We start from the raw sequence: 20,000 nt of genomic DNA on the forward strand, positions 1-20,000 counted from the left end.
AGATGGTGTTGCAATGACATTAAAAGTTCCTGTTGATACAACTATTTACAAGATGTTATATCAATTTTACATCCCACATGTCCTATATGAAAGGAGATCTAACATTTGTTTCTGCCCGGTTTCGAACTGGGGACCTTTCGCGTGTTAGGCGAATGTGATAACCACTACACTACAGAAACACCAGCTGTTAGCTTTGTTGACCTCTGCCACTGTAATAGAGAGGGATCCTTACTGACATTTAATGATCTGTATCTGGAATCAAATTGATAAAAGGATTTGATTATATACACTGACTGTCTGAGGGTGTTATCCTACACACATCGAGGTATCCAGGGTCCCCATTTCCTAGTACTTCATTAGGGGTCCATCTTGGATGGTTGGTAACTTAGTAAAATCAGAATCCAGAGATAGTCCTTACCCACCTTGTGTCTCATTATACCACATAGGTATAGTATGATTGAATTCTGGTATAATTTCCTAAATTATGGGGTGCCGTTCATTCCGTGTGACATTCAGACATTTTTGTATGTGTCTCTAAGTGATTAAAGTGGTTTCCTCACGCTGGGGAGAAGGACAGGGAATATTGTCGTATTTCGTTTTCATAATTTTTTGATCTTTTCATTTGTTTTTTGTTTCATTTAAGTTTTACTCTTTTATTATTCCGTTGTAGACCTAGTATAGTTACAAGATCAAATTTACTATTGATGTATTGGTGTTAAGGAAGATCTGATCTCAACCTGAACACCCATAGTTGACACTACAGTCAACTATGGGTGTTCAGGTTGAGATCAGAGAGGTTAGGTGCCCTACAGGAGCTATTGCTAAGATATACAGGAGGCGTATGGAAATGATTGTTAAATCATATAAGAAGGTGGATAGGTAGATAATGTTGCAATGACATTAAAAGTTCCTGTTGATACAACTATTTACAAGATGTTATATCAATTTTACATCTCACATGTCCTATATAAAAGGAGATCTAACGCTTGTTTCTGCCTGGTTTTGAACTGGGGACCTTTCGCGTGTTAGGAGAATGTAACAACCACTGCACTACAGAAACACCAGCTGTGAGCTTTGTTGACCTCTGCCACTGTAATAGAGAGGGATCCTTACTGACATTTAATGATCTGTATCTGGACTCAAATTGATAAAAGGTTTTGATTATTTACACTTACTGTCTGAGGGTGTTATCCTACACACATCGAGGTATCCAGGGTCCCCATTTCCTAGTACTTCATTAGGGGTCCATCTTGGATGGTTGGTCACTTAGTAAAATCAGAATCCAGAGATAGTCCTTTCCCACCTTGTGTCTCATTATACCACATAGGTGAAGTATGATTAAATTCTGGTATAATTTCCTAAATTATAGGGTGCCGTTCATTCTGTGTGACATTCAGACATTTTTGTATGTGTCTCACAGTGATTAAAGTGGTTTTCTCACGCTGGGGAGAAGGACAGGGAATATTGTCGTATTTTGTTTTCATAATTTTTTGATCTTTTTATTTATTTTTTGTTTCATTTAAGTTTTACTCTTTTATTATTCCGTTGTAGACCTAGTATAGTTACAAGATCAAATTTACTATTGATGTATTGGTGTTAAGGAAGATCTGATCTCAACCTGAACACCCATAGTTGACACTACAGACAACTAGCTATCTCCCATCACTATATGCGGAAGTGCACAGACACTTACACATTTTGAACACAGCACTCCCATTGAGTGACTAGGAGGGAAATAGCCATATGAATCAGTTCTTGTTCACTCATTGGAGCCTTTGGCTGTCAGTGCAACCTCTACGTCGTCTCATAGCAATATGGCTGGTTTGACAACATAGAAAGACAGTGGTGAGGAAGTGTTGATTATGAGACTGACGCGCTACCTACTGTGCTAACGAGGCCGCTTCACTGTATGCACATAACGTTGAACAATGTTCTTCAATTCTATCTTCACTATTAACTAATTTATAAGAAGATGTTTTGTAATTCATAGTTATGTTTTGCTGCTGCTCTATGGTTAACTAATAAAATGAACCCCTTCCCGCTACAGGATGTAACGGTAATGTCTTGTTCAATTTTAGGCAGGGAGTTACGGCATGTCACAGATCCCTGTGTCATGACCAAGAACAATGATGAGTGGTTCCTGGCAGATAAATGGCTTCCGCACACCATTCAATAAAGAAGCTGGGATGCAATGGTCGCATCCCCTTTCTATGTCTCCCTGAAACCTCATTGACATCATCCCTGTGACTTGTTCCTGAAAGACATAGAGAGGTTAGGTGCCCGACAGGAGCTATTGCTAAGATATACAGGAGGCATATGGAAATGATTGTTAAATCATATATGAAGGTGGATAGGTAGATGGTGTTGCAATGACATTAAAAGTTCCTGTTGATACAACTATTTACAAGATGTTATATCAATTTTACATCTCACATTTCCTATATAAAAGGAGATCTAACGCTTGTTTCTGCCCGGTTTCGAACTGGGGACCTTTCGCGTGTTAGGAGAATGTGACAACCACTGCACTACAGAAACACCAGCTGTGAGCTTTGTTGACCTCTGCCACTGTAATAGAGAGGGATCCTTACTGACATTTAATGATCTGTATCTGGACTCAAATTGATAAAAGGTTTTGATTATTTACACTGACTGTCTGAGGGTGTTATCCTACACACATCGAGGTATCCAGGGTCCCCATTTCCTAGTACTTTATTAGGGGTCCATCTTGGATGGTTGGTCACTTAGTAAAATCAGAATCCAGAGATAGTCCTTTCCCACCTTGTGTCTCATTATACCACATAGGTGTAGTATGATTAAATTCTGGTATAATTTCCTAAATTATGGGGTGCCGTTCATTCTGTGTGACATTCAGACATTTTTGTATGTGTCTCACAGTGATTAAAGTGGTTTTCTCACCCTGGGGAGAAGGACAGGGAATATTGTCGTATTTCGTTTTCATAATTTTTTGATCTTTTTATTTATTTTTTGTTTCATTTAAGTTTTACTCTTTTATTATTCCGTTGTAGACCTAGTATAGTTACAAGATCAAATTTACTATTGATGTATTGGTGTTAAGGAAGATCTGATCTCAACCTGAACACCCATAGTTGACACTACAGTCAACTAGCTATCTCCCATCACTATATGCGGAAGTGCACAGACACTTACACATTTTGAACACAGCACTCCCATTGAGTGACTAGGAGGGAAATAGCCATATGAATCAGTTCTTGCCCACTCATTGGAGCCTTTGGCTGTCAGTGCAACCTCTACGTCGTCTCATAGCAATATGGCTGGTTTGACAACATAGAAAGACAGTGGGGAGGAAGTGTTGATTATGAGACTGATGCGCTACCTACTGTGCTAACGAGGCCGCTTCACTGTATGCACATAACGTTGAACAATGTTCTTCAATTCTATCTTCACAATTAACTTATTTATAAGAAGATGTTTTGTAATTCATAGTTATGTTTTGCTGCTGCTCTATGGTTAACTAATAAAATTAACCCCTTCCCGCTACAGGATGTAACGGTAATGTCTTGTTCAATTTTAGGCAGGGAGTTACGGCAAGTCACAGATCCCTGTGTCATGACCAAGAACAATGATGAGTGGTTCCTGGCAGATAAATGGCTTCCGCACACCATTCAATAAAGAAGCTGGGATGCAATGGTCGCATCCCCTTTCTATGTCTCCCTGAAACCTCATTGACATCATCCCTGTGACTTGTTCCTGAAAGACATAGAGAGGTTAGGTGCCCGACAGGAGCTATTGCTAAGATATACAGGAGGCGTATGGAAATGATTGTTAAATCATATATGAAGGTGGATAGGTAGATGGTATTGCAATGACATTAAAAGTTCCTGTTGATACAACTATTTACAAGATGTTATATCAATTTTACATCTCACATGTCCTATATAAAAGGAAATCTAATGCTTGTTTCTGCCTGGTTCCGAACCAGAGAACTTTTGCGTGTTAGGCAAATGTGATAACCACTACACTACAGAAACACCAGCTGTGAGCTTTGTTGACCTCTGCCACTGTAATAGAGAGGGATCCTTACTGACATTTAATGATCTGTATCTGGACTCAAATTGATAAAAGGATTTGATTATTTACACTGACTGTCTGAGGGTGTTATCCTACACACATCGAGGTATCAGGGGTCGCCATTTCCTAGTACTTCATTAGGGGTCCATCTTGGATGGTTGGTCATTTAGTAAAATCAGAATCCAGAGATAGTCCTTTCCCACCTTTTGTCTCATTATACCACATAGGTGTAGTATGATTGAATTCTGGTATAATTTCCCAAATTATGGGGTGCCGTTCATTCTGTCTGACATTCAGACATTTTTCTATGTGTCTCACAGTGATTAAAGTGGTTTCCTCACGCTGGGGAGAAGGACAGGGAATATTGTCGTATTTCGTTTTCATAATTTTTTGATCTTTTCATTTGTTTTTTGTTTCATTTAAGTTTTACTCTTTTATTATTCCGTTGTAGACCTAGTATAGTTACAAGATCAAATTTACTATTGATGTATTGGTGTTAAGGAAGATCTGATCTCAACCTGAACACCCATAGTTGACACTACAGTCAACTAGCAATCTCCCATCACTATATGCGGAAGTGCACAGACACTTACACATTTTGAACACAGCACTCCCATTGAGTGACTAGGAGGGAAATAGCCATATGAATCAGTTCTTGCCCACTCATTGGAGCCTTTAGCTGTCAGTGCAACCTCTAAGTCGTCTCATTGCAATATGGCTGGTTTGACAAAATAGAAAGACAGTGGTGAGGAAGTGTTGATTATGAGACTGACGCGCTACCTACTGTGCTAACGAGGCCTCTTCACTGTATGCACATAACGTTGAACAATGTTCTTCAATTCTATCTTCACTATTAACTAATTTATAAGAAGATGTTTTGTAATTCATAGTTATGTTTTGCTGCTGCTCTATGGTTAACTAATAAAATTAACCCCTTCCCGCTACAGGATGTAACGGTAATGTCTTGTTCAATTTTAGGCAGTTAATTGTGGCAAGTCACAGATCCCTGTGTCATGACCAAGAACAATGATGAGTGGTTCCTGGCAGATAAATGGCTTCTGCACACCATTCAATAAAGAAGCTGGGATGCAATGGTCGCATCCCCTTTCTATGTCTCCCTGAAACCTCATTGACATCATCCCTGTGACTTGTTCCTGAAAGACATAGAGAGGTTAGGTGCCCGACAGGAGCTATTGCTAAGATATACAGGAAGCGTATGGAAATGATTGTTAAATCATATATGAAGGTGGATAGGTAGATGGTGTTGCAATGACATTAAAAGTTCCTGTTGATACAACTATTTACTAGGGATGTGCACCGGCGACTTTTGAGGTCTCGTGTTTTGTGTTTTGGATCCGGATTTTCGTTATTTTTAAAGGTTCGGATTTGTCTCGCAAAACACTTGACGAAAGGTCTCGGTTCGGATTTAAGGTTTTGGATTCGGATTTTTTTTGAAAAAAACATAAAAAGTTTAAAAATCAAGTTTTTGGGCTTATTTTCACTCCTAGGCTATTATTAACCTCAATAACATTCAATAACAAGCATTTCCACTAATTTACAGTGTATTCTGAACACCTCACAATATAGTTATTAGTCCAAAACGTTGCAACAAGGTATCTTTCTGGACTGCGTAGAGGAGTGGGTCACCACAATATATATTAAAAACCCTGAACTTTTATGATTCGCACCAATAAATGTACCTGGACTGCGTAGAGGAGTGGGACACCACAATATATTAAAAACCCTGAACTTTTATGATTCGCACCAATAAATGTACCTGGACTGCGTAGAGGAGTGGGTCACCACAATATCTTAAAAACCCTGAACTTTTATGATTCGCACCAATAAATGTACCTGGACTGCGTAGAGGAGTGGGTCACCACAATGTATATTAAAAACCCTGAACTTTTATGATTCGCACCAATAAATGTACCTGGACTGCGTAGAGGAGTGGGTCACCACAATATATTAAAAACCCTGAACTTTTATGATTCGCACCAATAAATGTACCTGGACTGCGTAGAGGAGTGGGTCACCACAATATCTTAAAAACCCTGAACTTTTATGATTCGCACCAATAAATGTACCTGGACTGCGTAGAGGAGTGGGTCACCACAATATATATTAAAAACCCTGAACTTTTATGATTCGCACCAATAAATGTACCTGGACTGCGTAGAGGAGTGGGTCACCACAATATATTAAAAACCCTGAACTTTTATGATTCGCACCAATAATTGTACCTGGACTGCGTAGAGGAGTGGGTCACCACAATATATTAAAAACCCTGAACTTTTATGATTCGCACCAATAAATGTACCTGGACTGCGTAGAGGAGTGGGTCACCACAATATCTTAAAAACCCTGAACTTTTATGATTCGCACCAATAAATGTACCTGGACTGCGTAGAGGAGTGGGTCACCACAATATATATTAAAAACCCTGAACTTTTATGATTCGCACCAATAATTGTACCTGGACTGCGTAGAGGAGTGGGTCACCACAATATATATTAAAAACCCTGAACTTTTATGATTCGCACCAATAAATGTACCTGGACTGCATAGAGGAGTGGGTCACCACAATATCTTAAAAACCCCGAACTTTTATGAATCGCACCAATAAATGTACCTGGACTGCGTAGAGGAGTGGGTCACCACAATATATATTAAAAACCCTGAACTTTTATGATTCGCACCAATAAATGTACCTGGACTGCGTAGAGGAGTGGGCACTGGGCACCACAATAAAATATATAAAAAACCTTCAACAGATCTGCATTACACTACACATACGGCTGCTCCTCCATCCTCTCCATCATATACATGTTGGAGTTTTAGCGTGTGACAACCTCTTGTTTTTGATAATGTCAGTGCATTTTGAATATTTTTCAATTTGCCCCACACCACTGAATGTACTTTATCTATGATACGCAATACGCATCTATCTATCTTGACTGCGTAGTGTGGTGGCCCCGGTACACAATTTGGTACCGAGGCCACAATATAATTAAAAAACCCTCCACGTGTCAGAATTCCACCAAACAAGTATCTGGACTGCATAGTGGGGTGGCCCCGGTACCCAATTTGATACCGGGGCCACAATACCTCCTCCAAACATGGTACAGACAATTCGTCATTGAGATCCCAGACAGACAGGGTCAAAGTGTTATTGTTTGACTTTGTAAACCCAAAAAACTGTCCCTGTTGCACATAGTCGTGCAATGAAGACTGACTTTTTCATTTAAAGGCACGATCTTTTAAGTGTAGTGTTTGTAAGTCTAAGTCATATTATACTTTTGGTAAAATTGGTTTATTTTGTTCCTCTTTATGGTAATTAGTAATAGAATTAAAAGTATGAAATAGAATTAAAGTATGAAATAGAATTAAAGTATGAAATAGAATTAAAGTATGAAATAGAGTGGTATATAGAGTTGTAGTGTGGTATAGAGTGGTCCACACAATATAATAATAATAAAACCCTCCACGTGTCAGAATTCCACCAAACAAGTATCTGGACTGCGTAGTGTGGTGGCCCCGGTACACAATTTGGTACCGAGGCCACAATATAATTAAAAAATTGGGCATCAACTGTCACCGTTGTTTAATATCTGATACACCTAAATATGGACTGCACAGTGGAGTGGCCCCGGTAGTAAATTTGGTGCCGGGGCCACAATACCTCCTCCAACTTCCAAGTGTAGTGTTTATAAAGACAGACAGCGTCGAAGTGTTATTAGTTGACTTTCTTAACCCTAAAATTGTCCCTGTTGCAAATATTCGTGCAATGGACAGTTACTTTTTTATTGAAAGACTCAAGCTGTCAAGTGTAGTGTTTATAAAATATAAACAACAATACAGTAGTTTTAGAGCACGTCAATACCTCTTGTTTTAAATTATGACACGGCATTTTACTTTTGGTTTAATTTCTTGTATTTTTTTAAATTTGGTTTTACTTTTTGAACATGGCAAACGACTGTTGATTGGTCATATAATGCAAAAAAAAAAGGTCCAAGATGGAATTGTCCTTGGGCCCTCACACCCACCCTTATGTTGTTTAAATAGGACATGCACACTTTAACAAACCAATCATTTCAGCGACAGGGCCTACCAAACAACTTTGGCTGAAATGATTGGTTTGTTTGGGCCCCCACACCAAAAAAGCTATTCATCTCTCCCTGTACAGACTAAACAGGCTCTACTGAGGCAAGATGTCGTCCTCATCCTCAACCTCTGATTCCTCTCCCCCTACAGTGTGTACTTCCTCCTCATCACACATTATCAATTCGTCCCCGCTGGACTCCACAACCACAGGTCCCTCTGTAGTATCTGGAGGGCAGTGCTGTACTTCATTGAGGAATTGATTATTCATTTTTATAAACATCATTTTTTCAACGTTATGAGGAAGCAACCTCCTTCGCCGCTCACTGACCAGGTTCCCCGCTGCACTAAAAACTCTTTCCGAGTACACACTGGAGGGGGGACAACTCAGGTAAAATAGAGCCAGTTTGTACAGGGGCTTCCAAACTGCCTTTTTTTCCTGCTAGTAACAATATGGACTGTCTGACATGTCTACTTGGATGGTGTCAGCAAAGTAATCATCCACAATTTTTTCTATTGTGACAGCATCCAATGCAGCGAGAGTAGACATGTCTGCAATGGTTGGCAGGTCCTTCAGTCCGGACCAGATGTTATCAGCATCCCCGCCAGTGCCTCTTTTGGGAAAACTGAGCTTTTTCCTCGCAGCCATAGATGTGGAAGAAAATGAGGGTGGAGCTGTTGGCATGTCACGGTCCTCTTCAGAGGACAATCTCCTGACCAGCAGGTCTTTGCACCGCTGTAGACTTGTGTCCGCCGGAAACAGAGACACAACATACGCTTTAAACCGAGGATCGAGCACGGTGGCCAGAATGTATTCCTCTGACTTTAAAAGAGTGACCACCCTCGGATCCTGGCAAAGCGTACGAAGGGCTACATCCACAAGAGCTACATGCTTGGTGTAATCGCAATGGCTTACCAGCTCCTCCCTCACTTTCTCCAGCTGCTTCTGCAACAGCCTGATCAGGGGAATGACCTGACTCAAGCTGGCAGTGTCGGAACTGACTTCTCGTGTGGCAAGTTCAAATGGCTGCAGAACCTTGCACAACACGGAAATCAGTCTCCACTGCGCTTGACTGAGGCGCATCCCCACTCCTTTGCCTATGTCGTAGGTGGCTGTGTAGGCCTGAATGGCCTTTTGCTGCTCCTCCATCCTCTGCAGCATATAGAGGGTGGAGTTCCAGCGCGTCACAACCTCTTGTTTGAGGTGATGGCAGGGCAGGTTCATGCTTTTTTGATGTGCCTCTAGTCTGCGGTAGGCACTGGCTGAATGCCGAAAGTGTCCAGCAATTTTGCGCGCCACCGCAAGCATCTCCTGCACACCCCTGTCACTCTTGAGGTAATGCTGCACCACCAAATTAATGGTGTGGGCAAAACATGGGACGTGCTGGAAATTGCCCATATTTAACGCCCGCACAATGTTACTGGCATTGTCTGACACCACAAATCCCCATGAGAGTCTAAGTGGGGTAAGCCACTGGGAGATAATTTCCCTCATTTTCTCTAATATGTTGTCAGCGTTGTGCCTCTTATTAAAGCCTGTAATGCACAATGTTGCCTGCCTTTGCATGAGCAGCCAGTTTGTAGATGCTGCTACTGATGCAGCTGTTGCTGTTGCTGCGGAAGGGGATGCATCTACCCAGTGGGCTGTCACAGTCATATAGTCCTTCGTTTGCCCAGAACCACTTGTCCACATGTCCGTGGTTAAGTGGACAGTGGGTACAACCGCATTTTTAAGAGCACTGAGGACACTTGATCGTACTTCTCTGTACATTTTTGGTATCGCCTGCCTAGTGAAGTGGAATCTCGAGGGGATTTGGTACCGGGGACACAATACCTCCATCAACCCTCTAAATCCCACTCCACTGATGGCGGACACCGGGCGCACGTCTAACACCAACATTGCAGTTACAGCCGCAGTTATACGCTTTGCAATAGGGTGACTACTATCGTATTTTGTGGTCATGGCAAACGACTGTTGGACGGTCAATTGTTTTGTGAAAGACTTAGCGGTCTTACGACTTCCCCTCTGGGAAGATGACCGACTAACAGCAGCAACAGCAGCAGTGGCAGTAGTAGGCGTACCGCTGCAGGATTCCTCGGATGAATCCCGTATTGAGGAGGACTCAGTCTGGCTGCTGACTTGGGCTGCCGGACTGAATCTGATGGAGATTGTGGAGGAAGTTGACGAGGAGGGTGTTGCTGGTGTGTATCCAACTGGACCACGGGATTTAGGTGTCCCTGTACCGATGAGGGTCCTAGCCCCAGTTCCTGAACTAACCACTGAACTATGAAGGTTATTCAGGTGACGTATAAGGGAGGATGTTCCTAGGTGGGCAAGATCCTTACCCCTGCTTATTTGAGCTTTACATAAGCTACATATGGCCATACATTGGTTGTCTGGATTTGGATAAAAATAACTCCAGACCGAAGAGGTGCATTTTTTGGTCTTCTGACCAGGCATGACGATGGGCTTTTTCATCCCATGGACATCAGCTGTTTCCCCCCCTGGTGCCTCATTTACAATAACCACATCACCATCCTCATCATCAAGTTCCTCCACAGCGCCAGCTACATCATCAATAGCCTCCTCCCGAGCCACCTCTTCCCGTACAGTGATGGGAAGGTCAGGCTTGACAACCACCAACACCCTTGGACTCGCCTTGGGGATTTGTGATAATTTCTCTTTAGAAGGCAGAGTTGTTTGCTGTTTTGTTGCTGACAGCATAACTCTCTTCAATTTTTTGTAGGGGGGGGAGGAGGAGGAGGGCTAAGATCCGTGGGTGAAGCTGAACCACTAGTCATGAACACGGGCCAGGGCCTAAGCCGTTCCTTGCCACTCCGTGTCGTAAATGGCATATTGGCAACTTTACGTTTCTCCTCAGATGATTTAAAGTTTCTCTTTTTGCTACTTTTTCTTAACTTGGGCTTTTTGGATTTTACATGCCCGGTACTACGAGATTGGGCATCGGGCTTGGAAGACGACGTTGATGGCATTTCATCGTCTATGTCATGACTAGTGGCAGCAGCTTCAGCATTAGGAGGAAGTGGGTCTTGATCTTTCCCTACTTTATCCTCCAAATTTTTGGTCTCCATTATGTGTAGCACAAGATACTGCAGAATGTGTGAACTTGGTAATATTGCAGTACCAATGGACTTATACTGCTGGATTGGTTTTGCAAATTTGGTTATAATTATTATATATTTTTTTTTTTTTTTAATTTTTTATTTTTTTTTACTTTTTTTTTATTTTTAAAAAACTTGGGAATAGTGGGGAAAAAACTATGCCCTTAGAAGCACAGAGCACAGGACACAGCACCACTGGACTGAACAGGACACGGCACAGGACCCAGCAGCACTACGGAACTCAGCAGGACAGAGCACAGGACACAGCACCACTGGACTGATACTGCAGAATGTGTGAACTTGGTAATATTGCAGTACCAATGGACTTATACTGCTGGATTGGTTTTGCAAATTTGGTTATAATTATTATATATTTTTTTTTTTTTTAAATTTTTTATTTTTTTTTACTTTTTTTTTATTTTTAAAAAACTTGGGAATAGTGGGGAAAAAACTATGCCCTTAGAAGCACAGAGCACAGGACACAGCACCACTGGACTGAACAGGACACGGCACAGGACCCAGCAGCACTACGGAACTCAGCAGGACAGAGCACAGGACACAGCACCACTGGACTGATACTGCAGAATGTGTGAACTTGGTAATATTGCAGTACCAATGGACTTATACTGCTGGATTGGTTTTGCAAATTTGGTTATAATTATTATATATATATTTTTTTTTTTAAATTTTTTATTTTTTTTTACTTTTTTTTTATTTTTTAAAAACTTGGTAATAATGGGGAAATAACTATGCCCTTAGAAGCACAGAGCACAGGACACAGCACCACTGGACTGAACAGGACACGGCACAGGACCCAGCAGCACTACGGAACTCAGCAGGACAGAGCACAGGACACAGCACCACTGGACTGAAACTGCAGAATGTGTGAACTTGGTAATATTGCAGTACCAATGGACTTATACTGCTGGATTGGTTTTGCAAATTTGGTTATAATTATATATATTTTTTTTAATTTCTAATTTTTTATTTTTTTTTACTTTTTTTTTATTTTTTAAAAACTTGGGAATAATGGGGAAATAACTATGCCCTTAGAAGCACAGAGCACAGGACACAGCACCACTAGACTGAACAGGACACAGCACAGGACCCAGCAGCACCACTGACCTCAGAAGGACAGAGCACAGCACACAGCACCACTGGACTGATACTGCAGAACACAGCACAGCACTGCACAGCACAGCACTAAACAGCACAGAACTACCACCTAACACACCCTCCCTCTACCCTGATCAATGCCCGAGTGAAGATGGCGGCGACTAGCGGGGAATTTATAGGATCCGAGTATCGCGAGATCCGACAACGGGATTATGAGTCAGAGCCTCAGTTTCACTTTTGAATTTGGCGCCAATACCCGGATCTGTCTCGGATCCGACTCGGATCCGCAACGTTCGGGTGGGCTCGGATTTCATAAATCCGAGTGCGCTCATCCCTACTATTTACAAGATGTTATATCAATTTTACATCTCACATGTCCTATATAAAAGGAGATCTAACGCTTGTTTCTGCCCGGTTTCGAACCAGGGACCTTTCGCGTGTTAGGCGAATGTGATAACTACTACACTACAGAAACACCAGCTGTGAGCTTTGTTGACCTCTGCCTCTGTAATAGAGAGGGATCCTTACTGACATTTAATGATCTGTATCTGGACTCAAATTGATAAAAGGATTTGATTATTTACAGTGACTGTCTGAGGGTGTTATCCTACACACATCGAGGTATCCAGGGTCCCCATTTCCTAGTACTTCATTAGGGGTCCATCTTGGATGGTTGGTCACTTGGTAAAATCAGAATCCAGAGATAGTCCTTTCCCACCTTGTGTCTCATTATACCACATAGGTGTAGTATGATTGAATTCTGGTATAATTTCCTAAATTATGGGGTGCCGTTCATTCTGTATGACATTCAGACATTTTTGTATGTGTCTCTTAGTAATTAAAGTGGTTTCCTCACGCTGGGGAGAAGGACAGGGAATATTGTCGTATTTCGTTTTTTCATAATTTTTTGATCTTTTCATTTGTTTTTTGTTTCATTTAAGTTTTACTCTTTTATTATTCCGTTGTAGACCTAGTATAGTTACAAGATCAAATTTACTATTGATGTATTGGTGTTAAGGAAGATCTGATCTCAACCTGAACACCCATAGTTGACACTACTGTCAACTAGCTATCTCCCATCACTATATGCGGAATTGCACAGACACTTACACATTTTCAACACAGCACTACCATTGAGTGACTAGGAGGGAAATAGCCATATGAATCAGTTCTTGCCCACTCATTGGAGCCTTTGGCTGTCAGTGCAACCTCTAAGTCGTCTCATAGCAATATGGCTGGTTTGACAACATAGAAAGACAGTGGTGAGGAAGTGTTGATTATGAGACTGACGCGCTACCTACTGTGCTAACGAGGTCGCTTCACTGTATGCACATAACGTTGAACAATGTTCTTCAATTCTATCTTCACTATAAACTAATTTATAAGAAGATGTTTTGTAATTCATAGTTATGTTTTGCTGCTGCTCTATGGTTAACTAATAAAATTAACCCCTTCCCGCTACAGGATGTAACGGTAATGTCTTGTTCAATTTTAGGCAGGGAGTTACGGCAAGTCACAGATCCCTGTGTCATGACCAAGAACAATGATGAGTGGTTCCTGGCAGATAATTGGCTTCCGCACACCATTCAATAAAGAATCTGGGATGCAATGGTCGCATCCCCTTTCTATGTCTCCCTGAAACCTCATTGACATCATCCCTGTGACTTGTTCCTGAAAGACATAGAGAGGTTAGGTGCCCGACAGGAGCTATTGCTAAGATATACAGGAGGCGTATGGAAATAATTGTTAAATCATATTGTTATGTGCGTATTGTCGCTAACCAATAACGATTGTCGAACCTCGATTTGTGTTTCCAAAGCACAAAGATTTATTCGCAATAAGTGGAAAAATATGCTCAAGCGAAGTAATAGTAAATACAGCCGTTACTTATCGCAGGCGCTCTGGATCCAGTGCAGCCATTCAATCCTGAAGTCTGGGGACAAGATGTCTGCACTCTGGATCACAAGCTGCTGCTTATATACACAATCAAATACAGTAATACAATGAAGATGGTATGGCTTGCATCTATTGGTCCGGGTCTCAGGAATGTCCAAGGGGTCGTCAATCATTGGTTGGTTCATCCTAAGGAATCCAAAGGAGGGGGTCATCTCTGCAGGGGGTACGCTCTGCTCTTCCCGCCAGGATTCCTTAGTCTTAAGTAGTTCATAATTCCCTATCATTCATAACTTGCGTATGCACTCTGCGATTCCTTTGCAGAGTGAACCAAACAGTAGGATATGTAACAAGGTTCATTATGATACCACTAATGATGTTATTTCTTTAACCCGTTCCGTGTATTTCACTAATATGCATGTAACTCTGATATAACATATAAATACTACTATATTTCGATATAACTGACTATGTGTTGCAACTACCATTAATGTGTACTATTTTATAAGTATGCGTGTTTGTGCGAATGTATGGTAAAAGACCAATTACTGTTGCTGCCACGTGTAGTGGATGCGTACGCCCTTTCACGCCGTAGTGTGCCCTTGTACGTCGATGCGTACCGTACGCATCTTTTCTAACAAAGACAACCAAGTTTGCTAGACTTTAATTGAAATGACTCTATCCAATTTACTGACTTCGACAGTTCCACCCTTTGATAGTGTAATAAACTATCACCCAATCACCGTTTCAAGTTCAGGATTGTACAATACTTCTCCACAGATCATGATCTCGGTATCTGGTACCACCCTTTCAGTCTCTTTCTCAGTTTTACTCCCATGAGACCGTTTTCCACACTTCAACACAGTAGGAACACATTTGACAACTAAACCAATTGCTAAGATGACACCCAGTATAAGGAGAAGGAGCTTACCTACACTCGCAATCATTTCCTGTACCCACTCCCCCAGACCGGAGAACCATTTTGCTGGGTTCAACCATGAGAACCAACCCGCCACCTTTTCCCCGACCTCATATAACGAAGAATTATGGCTCTTTCGAAATTCCCATTTCAGCTGCAAAATTTCATCCATCTTCCGGTCTATAACCTCTTTAGGGTCATCAGTATTATTAGTAATGTACGTGCAACATTTGACACCGAACTGGGTGGCCAGTGTGACACAGTACCCACAAGTAATAGAGGTGAGATAATTTAGTACCAGTTTATGTTGCACCAACTCCTTTTTGTATGCTTGTAGCTCCCTTCCAGTCCACTACACTACAGAAACACCAGCTGTGAGCATTGGTGACCTCTGCCACTGTAATAGAGAGGGATCCTTACTGACATTTAATGATCTGTATCTGGACTCAAATTGATAAAAGGTTTTGATTATTTACACTGACTGGCTGAGGGTGTTATCCTACACACATCGAGGTATCCAGGGTCCCCATTTCCTAGTACTTCATTAGGGCTCCATCTTGGATGGTTGGTCACTTAGTAAAATCAGAATCCAGAGATAGTCCTTTCCCAGCTTGTGTCTCATTATACCACATAGGTGTAGTATGATTGAATTCTGGTATAATTTCCCAAATTATGGGGTGCCGTTCATTCTGTGTGACATTCAGACATTTTTGTATGTGTCTCACAGTGATTGAAGTGGTTTCCTCAAGCTGGGGAGAAGGACAGGAAATATTGTCGTATTTCGTTTTCATAATTTTTTGATCTTTTCATTTGTTTTTTGTTTCATTTAAGTTTTACTCTTTTATTATTCCGTTGTAGACCTAGTATAGTTACAAGATCAAATTTACTATTGATGTATTGGTGTTAAGGAAGATCTGATCTCAACCTGAACACCCATAGTTGACACTACAGTCAACTAGCTATCTCCCATCACTATATGCGGAAGTGCACAGACACTTACACATTTTGAACACAGCACTCCCATTGAGTGACTAGGAGGGAAATAGCCATATGAATCAGTTCTTGCCCACTCATTGGAGCATTTGGCTGTCAGTGCAACCTCTACGTCGTCTCATAGCAATATGGCTGGTTTGACAACATAGAAAGACAGTGGTGAGGAAGTGTTGATTATGAGACTGACGCGCTACCTACTGTGCTAACGAGGCCGCTTCACTGTATGCACATAACGTTGAACAATGTTCTTTAATTCTATCTTCACTATTAACTAATTTATAAGAAGATGTTTTGTAATTCATAGTTATGTTTTGCTGCTGCTCTATGGTTAACTAATAAAATTAACCCCTTCCCGCTACAGGATGTAACGGTAATGTCTTGTTCAATTTTAGGCAGGGAGTTACGGCAAGTCACAGATTCCTGTGTCATGACCAAGAACAATGATGAGTGGTTCCTGGCAGATAAATGGCTTCCGCACACCATTCAATAAAGAAGCTGGGATGCAATGGTCGCATCCCCTTTCTATGTCTCCCTGAAACATCATTGACATCATCCCTGTGACTTGTTAATGAAAGACATAGAGAGGTTAGGTGCCCTACAGGAGCTATTGCTAAGATTTACAGGAGGCGTATGGAAATGATTATTAAATCATATATGAAGGTGGATAGGTAGATGATGTTGCAATGACATTAAAAGTTCCTGTTGATACAACTATTTACAAGATGTTATATCAATTTTACATCTCACATGTCCTATATAAAAGGAAATCTAACGCTTGTTTCTGCCTGGTTTCGAACCGGGGACCTTTCGCGTGTTAGGCGAATGTGATAACCACTACACTACAGAAACACCAGCTGTGAGCTTTGTTGACCTCTGCCACTGTAATAGAGAGGGATCCTTACTGACATTTAATGATCTGTATCTGGACTGAAATTGATAAAAGGTTTTGATTATTTACACTGACTGTCTGAGGGTGTTATCCTACACACATCGAGGTATCCAGGGTCCCAATTTCCTAGTACTTCATTAGGGGTCCATCTTGGATGGTTGGTCACTTAGTAAAATCAGAATCCAGAGATAGTCCTTTCCCAGCTTGTGTCTCATTATACCACATAGGTGTAGTATGATTGAATTCTGGTATAATTTCCCAAATTATGGGGTGCCGTTCATTCTGTGTGACATTCAGACATTTTTGTATGTGTCTCACAGTGATTGAAGTGGTTTCCTCACGCTGGGGAGAAGGACAGGGAATATTGTCGTATTTCGTTTTCATAATTTTTTGATCTTTTCATTTGTTTTTTGTTTCATTTAAGTTTTACTCTTTTATTATTCCGTTGTAGACCTAGTATAGTTACAAGATCAAATTTACTATTGATGTATTGGTGTTAAGGAAGATCTGATCTCAACCTGAACACCCATAGTTGACACTACAGTCAACTAGCTATCTCCCATCACTATATGCGGAAGTGCACAGACACTTACACATTTTGAACACAGCACTCCCATTGAGTGACTAGGAGGGAAATAGCCATATGAATCAGTTCTTGCCCACTCATTGGAGCCTTTGGCTGTCAGTGCAACCTCTAAGTCGTCTCATAGCAATATGGCTGGTTTGACAACATAGAAAGACAGTGGTGAGGAAGTGTTGATTATGAGACTGACGCGCTACCTACTATGCTAACGAGGCCGCTTCACTATATGCACATAACGTTGAACAATGTTCTTCAATTCTATCTTCACTATTAACTAATTTATAAGAAGATGTTTTGTAATTCATAGTTATGTTTTGCTGCTGCTCTATGGTTAACTAATAAAATTAACCCCTTCCCGCTACAGGATGTAACGGTAATGTCTTGTTCAATTTTAGGCATGGAGTTACGGCAAGTCACAGATCCCTGTGTCATGACCAAGAACAATGATGAGTGGTTCCTGGCAGATAAATGGCTTCCGCACACCATTCAATAAAGAAGCTGTGATGCAATGGTCGCATCCCCTTTCTATGTCTCCCTGAAACCTCATTGACATCATCCCTGTGACTTGTTCCTGATAGACATAGAGAGGTTAGGTGCCCGACAGGAGCTATTGCTAAGATATACAGGAGGCGTATGGAAATGATTGTTAAATCATATATGAAGGTGGATAGGTAGATGGTGTTGCAATGACATTAAAAGTTCCTGTTGATACAACTATTTTCAAGATGTTATATCAATTTTACATCTCACATGTCCTATATAAAAGGAGATCTAACGCTTGTTTCTGCCCGGTTTCGAACCGGGGACCTTTCGCGTGTTAGGCGAATGTGATAACCACTACACTACAGAAACACCAGCTGTGAGCTCTCTTGACCTCTGCCACTGTAATAGAGAGGGATCCTTACTGACATTTAATGATCTGTATCTGGACTCAAATTGATAAAAGGTTTTGATTATTTACACTGACTGTCTGAGGGTGTTATCCTACACACATCGAGGTATCCAGGGTCCCCATTTCCTAGTACTTCATTAGGGGTCCATCTTGGATGGTTGGTCACTTAGTAAAATCAGAATCCAGAGATAGTTCTTTCCCAGCTTGTGTCTCATTATACCACATAGGTGTAGTATGATTGAATTCTGGTATAATTTCCCAAATTATGGGGTGCCGTTCATTCTGTGTGACATTGAGACATTTTTGTATGTGTCTCACAGTGATTGAAGTGGTTTCCTCAAGCTGGGGAGAAGGACAGGGAATATTGTCGTATTTCGTTTTCATAATTTTTTGATCTTTTCATTTGTTTTTTGTTTCATTTAAGTTTTACTCTTTTATTATTCCGTTGTAGACCTAGTATAGTTACAAGATCAAATTTACTATTGATGTATTGGTGTTAAGGAAGATCTGATCTCAACCTGAACACCCATAGTTGACACTACAGTCAACTAGCTATCTCCCATCACTATATGCGGAAGTGCACAGACACTTACACATTTTGAACACAGCACTCCCATTGAGTGACTAGGAGGGAAATAGCCATATGAATCAGTTCTTGCCCACTCATTGGAGCCTTTGGCTGTCAGTGCAACCTCTACGTCGTCTCATAGCAATATGGCTGGTTTGACAACATAGAAATACAGTGGTGAGGAAGTGTTGATTATGAGACTGACGCGCTACCTACTGTGCTAACGAGGCCGCTTCACTGTATGCACATAACGTTGAACAATGTTCTTCAATTCTATCTTCACTATTAACTAATTTATAAGAAGATGTTTTGTAATTCATAGTTATGTTTTGCTGCTGCTCTATGGTTAACTAATAAAATTAACCCCTTCCCGCTACAGGATGTAACGGTAATGTCTTGTTCAATTTTAGGCAGGGAGTTACGGAAAGTCACAGATTCCTGTGTCATGACCAAGAACAATGATGAGTGGTTCCTGGCAGATAAATGGCTTCCGCACACCATTCAATAAAGAAGCTGGGATGCAATGGTCGCATCCCCTTTCTATGTCTCCCTGAAACATCATTGACATCATCCCTGTGACTTGTTCCTGAAAGACATAGAGAGGTTAGGTGCCCGACAGGAGCTATTGCTAAGATATACAGGAGGCGTATGGAAATGATTGTTAAATCATATATGAAGGTGGATAGGTAGATGGTGTTGCAATGACATTAAAAGTTCCCGTTGATACAACTATTTACAAGATGTTATATTAATTCTACATCTCACATGTCCTATATAAAAGGAGATCTAACGCTTGTTTCTGCCCGGTTTCGAGCCGGGGACCTTTCGCGTGTTAGGCGAATGTGATAACCACTACACTACAGAAACACCAGC

At 41.1% G+C, this 20,000-nt stretch overlaps 5 non-coding genes across 5 annotated transcripts; all 5 read right to left on the reverse strand.

Moving 5' to 3' along the window:
* Positions 1–106: 106 nt before the first annotated feature.
* TRNAV-AAC (transfer RNA valine (anticodon AAC)) lies at positions 107–179 on the reverse strand. The gene has a single exon. It is a non-coding gene; the product is annotated as a tRNA-Val (tRNA).
* Positions 180–12,792: 12,613 nt separating this feature from the next.
* Positions 12,793–12,865, reverse strand: TRNAV-AAC (transfer RNA valine (anticodon AAC)). Its single transcript has one exon. It is a non-coding gene; the product is annotated as a tRNA-Val (tRNA).
* Positions 12,866–16,971: 4,106 nt separating this feature from the next.
* On the reverse strand, positions 16,972–17,044 carry TRNAV-AAC (transfer RNA valine (anticodon AAC)). The gene has a single exon. It is a non-coding gene; the product is annotated as a tRNA-Val (tRNA).
* Positions 17,045–18,446: 1,402 nt separating this feature from the next.
* TRNAV-AAC (transfer RNA valine (anticodon AAC)) lies at positions 18,447–18,519 on the reverse strand. Its single transcript has one exon. It is a non-coding gene; the product is annotated as a tRNA-Val (tRNA).
* A 1,402-nt stretch (positions 18,520–19,921) lies between these two features.
* TRNAV-AAC (transfer RNA valine (anticodon AAC)) lies at positions 19,922–19,994 on the reverse strand. The gene has a single exon. It is a non-coding gene; the product is annotated as a tRNA-Val (tRNA).
* Positions 19,995–20,000: the final 6 nt, after the last annotated feature.

This window comes from Mixophyes fleayi (genome assembly GCF_038048845.1).
Source record: "Mixophyes fleayi isolate aMixFle1 chromosome 4 unlocalized genomic scaffold, aMixFle1.hap1 SUPER_4_unloc_3, whole genome shotgun sequence".
Lineage (NCBI taxonomy): Eukaryota > Metazoa > Chordata > Amphibia > Anura > Limnodynastidae > Mixophyes > Mixophyes fleayi.